Source organism: Myotis nattereri (genome assembly GCF_964212035.1).
Source record: "Myotis nattereri genome assembly, chromosome: 5".
Lineage (NCBI taxonomy): Eukaryota > Metazoa > Chordata > Mammalia > Chiroptera > Vespertilionidae > Myotis > Myotis nattereri.
Genome location: NC_138080.1, coordinates 63,024,494 through 63,030,493, shown reverse-complemented (window position 1 = coordinate 63,030,493; position 6,000 = coordinate 63,024,494). Strand labels below are relative to the sequence as shown.

Here is a 6,000-nt window from a genome sequence, read left to right as displayed (position 1 = left end):
AGCAATTTATGTTTGTATTCTAAAGCTCTACATTTTTACTCCTTCCTCCATGTTTTATGATTTAATGTCACAATTTACACCTATTGTTTTATATCCCATTTTGCTTAGGGTATTGTTGCTTTTCAGAATCTCCTCCTAAATTTCAGTAACACTTTAGGTGGGATGCCACTGTAAAGTTTAAAAATTCTTGACATATTTACCTATTCACCTGTGTAAATACTCTCCCATGTTATTTGAATTTAATCATATCAATCATTAGGGGAGACAGTGAGTAAATATACTTTTAAATTTAATATATATATATGTAAGTATGGTCTACTAATAACATTGCTATAATATAAAATATAATTAAATTTCTTGAGTGCTTTGTAATCTGGGACTCACTACGAATACCTCTAAACACCTGATGTGGACTTTGTATTGCTGGGCATTACAAGGAAATACAATAGAATATTGAAGGTATAATCCATTATTTTCTCCTGGAGATGGTAAGGCACAGTGAGATGTGGATGTGATGGATTTCGGCTTAATGTTTTAAAATGCCTCTAGAACATGCCACGCATACATCACACGGATTTCTTTGTGCTAACGCTCCGGCTGGCTTTGTTCTTAACGGAGTTGGCTTTTTAGTCTCCTAAGTCCTGAGTGACATTTTTGTTGTGTAAATGGCTCTTCTTTTAGGATGTGTGCATCCTTTATCTAATACGATCTGTTACAATGACATTTGGGACAACTGTTAATATTTTCTAGGTCACTATGAATTATACCACACATTTTTCATTTGCATTGTGTCTAGGATTAGTGAGTGTACATCTGAATACATAACTATGCACAATAAGCTACTGACAAAGGAAAAGAACCACGTAAGTACAGAGTTAAAGTAAAATTGTGCATGACTTTTACTTTAATTAACACGGTATGTACAAACTCAAGAATATCTGAAACATAATTATGGTCTGTAATACATCTTAGATGTATATTGCTATTTTCTCAAATAATTATAAACTAAAACAATTGGATCACTCTCTTAAATAAGTATTTATCCAGCTCCTATTTTACAAGGGCTGAAGATACATGGAAGACAAGGGGAGGGTAAGTGGGTAATTTGTGGCTTTCCTATACTCTTCCCCTAAATGTATTCCATTTGGAAGTATACAGAAGAAATGTTAGAATACCGATAATTTATCTCACTCTCATCTCCTATACTTTCATCCTCTCGTATACTCTCCTGGCTTAGATGTTCCCAGTGTACCGGCTTTTCTACCGCTGCTTCTGCTCTTTGAATGACTTGCTGCTGATGCGTAGAATGTTCTTCTGCAGCTTCCTGTGTTGTCTCTCTCAAACTCTGTGGACACTCCCATTCTCGTTGGGTCTGGCCTGACCGCTCTGAAAGGGCTCTCCCAAGTCGCCTTTTTCATCCCTCTTTCCTTCCTTTTCCCACAGCACCACTTTTAAAAATACACTATATGTGTTTATATTTGTCATTTCCTCCACTAAAACATTAGCTATTATTTATTTGCTTGGGTTATTTTTTTCCTCATAATTGTATCCACAGTGCCTAGAATAATACCTGCCATGTGTAGTGTTTAATATATGTTTTCCAAAAGAGTTAGTGATTAAATTTTTTATTAAAGAAGTAATCAAATATAACAAAGTAGCATAGGACATGCCTGAAATGCCATGAATTTATAACTGAGGGAGGATTTACTACATAGTTGCTTGGTTTAAAATGTGTTTTTATTAAAAAGATATTTAAAAAATTAAATTGGTAAAACTCAATCTCATCATTGTAGCAAGCCTAAGTTAACCATTGCATTTTATGTTTATGTATACCAGTACAGTATATGGAGACATTATACAATGTACAATTTCATGTCATTGTTTATTATTTTTGTTTTTTAGAGACTTTTCCCCTGTTCAATTGGATATAATTGACATACAGCACTTTATAAGTTTAATATATTCAATATAATGGTTTGACTTACATATAATGTTACTTGATTACCAAAAAGTTAACATCCATCATCTCATCCTATATAATAAAAGCCTAATATGCAAATTGTCCCCTTGACCGGGAGTTTGACCACTTGCAATGACGTGTGCTGAACACCAGGGGGCAGCATGGAACATGGTGGGCGTTGGCGACATGGCACTGGCAGTGGGCAGCAGTGGAGGTGCTGCTGGCCCCGATAGGTCCCAATGAAAGCAGGACCACAGCGGGATGGTGGAGCGGGTGAGCAGATGGTGCCAGGCCAAGGCAGGTATGAGCAGGGCCCAATTGCCCCACTGATTGCCCTGCAAACAGCGGTCAGCAGCGGCGGTGGGGGGTGGGGCTGCTGCCTGGCTCCCAGATGCTGAGGGAGCTGCAAGGGCCCGATGACTCAGGTGGAGGGGGAAGGTGGAGGCCCAGGTGCTGCCCAAGGCCCAGAGGTCAGCTGGGACCTGATCTTCCATGCCAGTCACTCGTGCTCTTGTGCTTTGATTGCCGGCCAGGCCTGGGGACCTCACTGTGCACAAATTTGGTGCACCGGGCCTCTAGTATAGATATAAAACAAGAAAAAAATTCTTAGGATTTACTCTTTTAATAACTTTCAAATATACTATACAGCAGTGTTAATTATAGCCATAATATTGTATCTTCCATCCTAGTACTTATTTTATAACTGGAAATTTGTAAGTTTTGACTGCTTTCATCCAATTCCTGCATCCAACCCCCACCTCTGGTGAACACAAATCTGATCTCTCTCCTATGAGTTTGTTTTTTATATTCCACTGTAAGTGAGGTCCCTGCAGTATTTGACTTTCATTGCCTGACTTAATTCACTCTGCATAATGCCCTCAAGGTCCATTGACCTTGCAAATGGCAGAATTTTTTAAAATACATATTTTTATTGATTTAAGAGCAAGGAAGGGAGGGGGAGAGAAACATCAATGATGCGAGAGAATCATTAATCAGCTGCCTTGTGCACACCCCACAACCTGGGCATGTGTCCTAACCAGCAATCGAACTGTGACCTCCTAGTTTGTAGGTCAACGCTCAACCACTGAGCTATGCCAGCCAGCTGGCAGGATTATTTTATGGCTAAATAACATCCCAGTGTTTTACTATATCACAGCTTCTTTACTTATTAATTTGTTGATGGACACAGGGTATTTCCAGGTTGGCTATTGTAGTAGCTAATGCTGCTATGAAGGCAGGGGTGCAGGTATCTTTTAGAGTTAGTGTTTTCATTTTCTTTAGATAAATAGCCAGAAGTGGAATTGCTGGATAATATGGTAGTGGTATTTTAAATTATTTTGAAGAACCTCCCTCCATACTGTTTTCCATAGGGACTAACCAATGTATACTCCACCCACAGTGCACAAGGCCCTTTTGTCCCATTTCCTTGACAGCATTTATTTCTCCTCTTTTTGATGGTAGCCATTCTCTCACTGACTGGCAGAGGCTCTTTGTATAGTCTGAATAGAAGTCCTTGTTTGTTTGTATGTTAGTAAATGTTTTCCAGTCCATGACTTCCTTTTCATTCTCTTAGTGGTGTCTTTTGAGGAACAAAAAGTCTTAAATTTAATGAAACCTTTTTCAGTAATCAATTGCTATGTAACTACCTACCATAAAAATTAGTAGCTAAAACATTGTGTTACATTTATACCCCATTCTGCATTTTGGAAAGGCATGTTAGTCTCTGGTAGTTGGATTTCTTGGCAACTTGCTTCCCACAGCACAAAAGGAGTACAATGTCCCATCTTCCACACTCTATTAGTGAAAGGACATACAATGCCACTTGTACAAGGATACATGTTCCAAGATTCTCATCTAACCAAAGGTTGTATTAGCAGAACGCTAGTAATGAACTGAGTGCCCATTTATATAAGGCTCATTAAATTATTATATATTTGTAAAAGGAAATATTCAAACCACTGCTGTTAAAATAAGTTGATCCAATTTGATATGGATTGAGCCAAAATATATATTGTTTTTACTGAAAATAAAAAACTGCATGAGAGGAAACATGTATGTATATAAAACATGATTTAATTTTTCTTAAAAACATAATGTTTGTGCCTATTCATAATCAAATTATGGTAGGATAAACAAAATAATAATGTTTGTGTATCAAAAAAGATTCTGTGGAATCTTGCCTAAAAAAGGATCTTTCCATTTTTGCTTCCTTTTATTATATGCACGTATTTATTTTCCACTTGAATATTAATAAAAATATGTAAATGTAACATTTCAACATATCATCAGAAAGAAAATAGTGCTAAAAATAAAATAAGAACCCCAGTAGAATTATAACATAGTCAGAAACACCCTCAAGCAAAAATAAATTTTCTGACAGATTTTTTGAAAATGGTTTCAGAAACTTACAGAGATGTTTGAAAATGGGATACAGATGAACTGAAATTTACATTTGTTGTGTATAAACACATCCACAGGATGTTGGGTAAATATGCCACAGAATATGGGACAACAGTGAATGGGTGAAATCCCTGTGTCTATCTCCTTAGACAGCATCTGTCAGGAGTTTTCCTGTTTTTGTCACTGTAGACATTTAAGCTTGACTTTAACAACCCCCATAAGAACCACCCAGCCTTGGGTTCTATATGCCACAGTGTTTCACATGGAATCAATGAAGTGTGTGAAAAAGGTAATTTTGAGACAGTTAGGATATCTACTAATTTACTTGCTATATAAAAATAATCAGAATATTAGCATTTTAAGGGGGTCTAGTGTCAACTTACAGTTTCTCTACTGGAATCTGGTGTAGATATTGGCCAGTCTCAAGGATTTTCTAGCTGTATTTTCCATTTCTCTCTCCCTTGTATACAATTATGTTTTCCAAGTTATTATTTAATTCATCTTTATTAACATGCAGGATCCTTTCTTACTGCAGAATACATAGGAGAGCTTTCTGCTCCATCTGAAACTTCAATTATTACCATACACTTGATTTCTGAATCAGTCTCAAATGTCAGCTCTGTGAAAATTATAACACATTTGTTTTCCTCCTTGTTCTTGAAGAATTTCCAATAAGCAGACATTAATATCGATGAAATCTGTAGGGTCTACTATGACTTTATTAATATAGATTGCTCTAAAAGATTTTTTTTTATTTCATTCTAGTAGTTTAGGAGCAGGGGTGTATTAGAGATAATTTTTTAAAATCTAGCAGACCTGAAATGACTTGGTGTGCAAATAAAATTGTTGAAAATGCAGATTTGAAAAGTAACCAAAGGCAGGAGTTTAGCCTGGAACAGAGCTTGTAGGCAAGCTAGGGGAGAAAGGGCTGCTGTGGACATTTGCCTGTAGGCAAAGTCTTTTGTTATCACCAGTAGATGAGTCCATGAATGACTACAAAATGCTAAGGTTTGACTGCTTCCCCCCTTTTCCTGTAACCTCCCTCTAGAGTTGGTGGGAAATAAAGTTATAGCCGTTGGAAAGAAAAATGTTCACATGCCACAGCTTTCAACTTTAGAAACTCTGAGCCAGCAGCTACGTGTTGCAGAGGTTTTGATTAGAAGTTTTTGGGGGAAAAGATCAATACCTTCTGATTCCTCTGATCCTTTGTGATTGCAATAACATTGCGTTCACTCGCTTTATGATGAATAAAGTCATTATTGCAGCTGAGTGAACCAGGGACAATCTAGACCCAAAAAGCCAGATCTAAATTATGAAGTAAAGTAAAATGTCACAAAGAATTTTCACTTTTTTGCTTCATGTATTTTGTTTACTGAACTAAACATAAAGAATATGAAATCAGAAATGTCACGTCTTCTCTTTACTAAAAAGAACATGCTCTAGCCCCATCCTGTAGAAAAGAAAATTAGTAAAACGGCAGTGCTGCTGCTTTAAGTTTAAATCAAGAAACAGTGTTTAATGCTGCCTTTCTTATTGAATGTGGGCAACAAATCTAGTTCGATTACATTCTATTGCAAATGTGGAAAATGATATTAATAACCAGTGGGAATAATAAATTAACAAAAAATAATTACAGATAA

General features: G+C 36.5%; 1 protein-coding gene across 1 annotated transcript in view; it reads right to left on the bottom strand.

Annotated features, from left to right (window-relative positions):
- Positions 1–1,721: 1,721 nt before the first annotated feature.
- SLC7A11 (solute carrier family 7 member 11) overlaps positions 1,722–6,000 on the bottom strand; it is a 241,368-nt gene continuing 237,089 nt past the window's right edge. The window contains exon 15 of the mRNA XM_081093138.1: positions 1,722–2,535. The gene's annotated coding sequence lies outside the window, so the exon portion shown is untranslated. The remainder of the gene's footprint in view (positions 2,536–6,000) is intronic.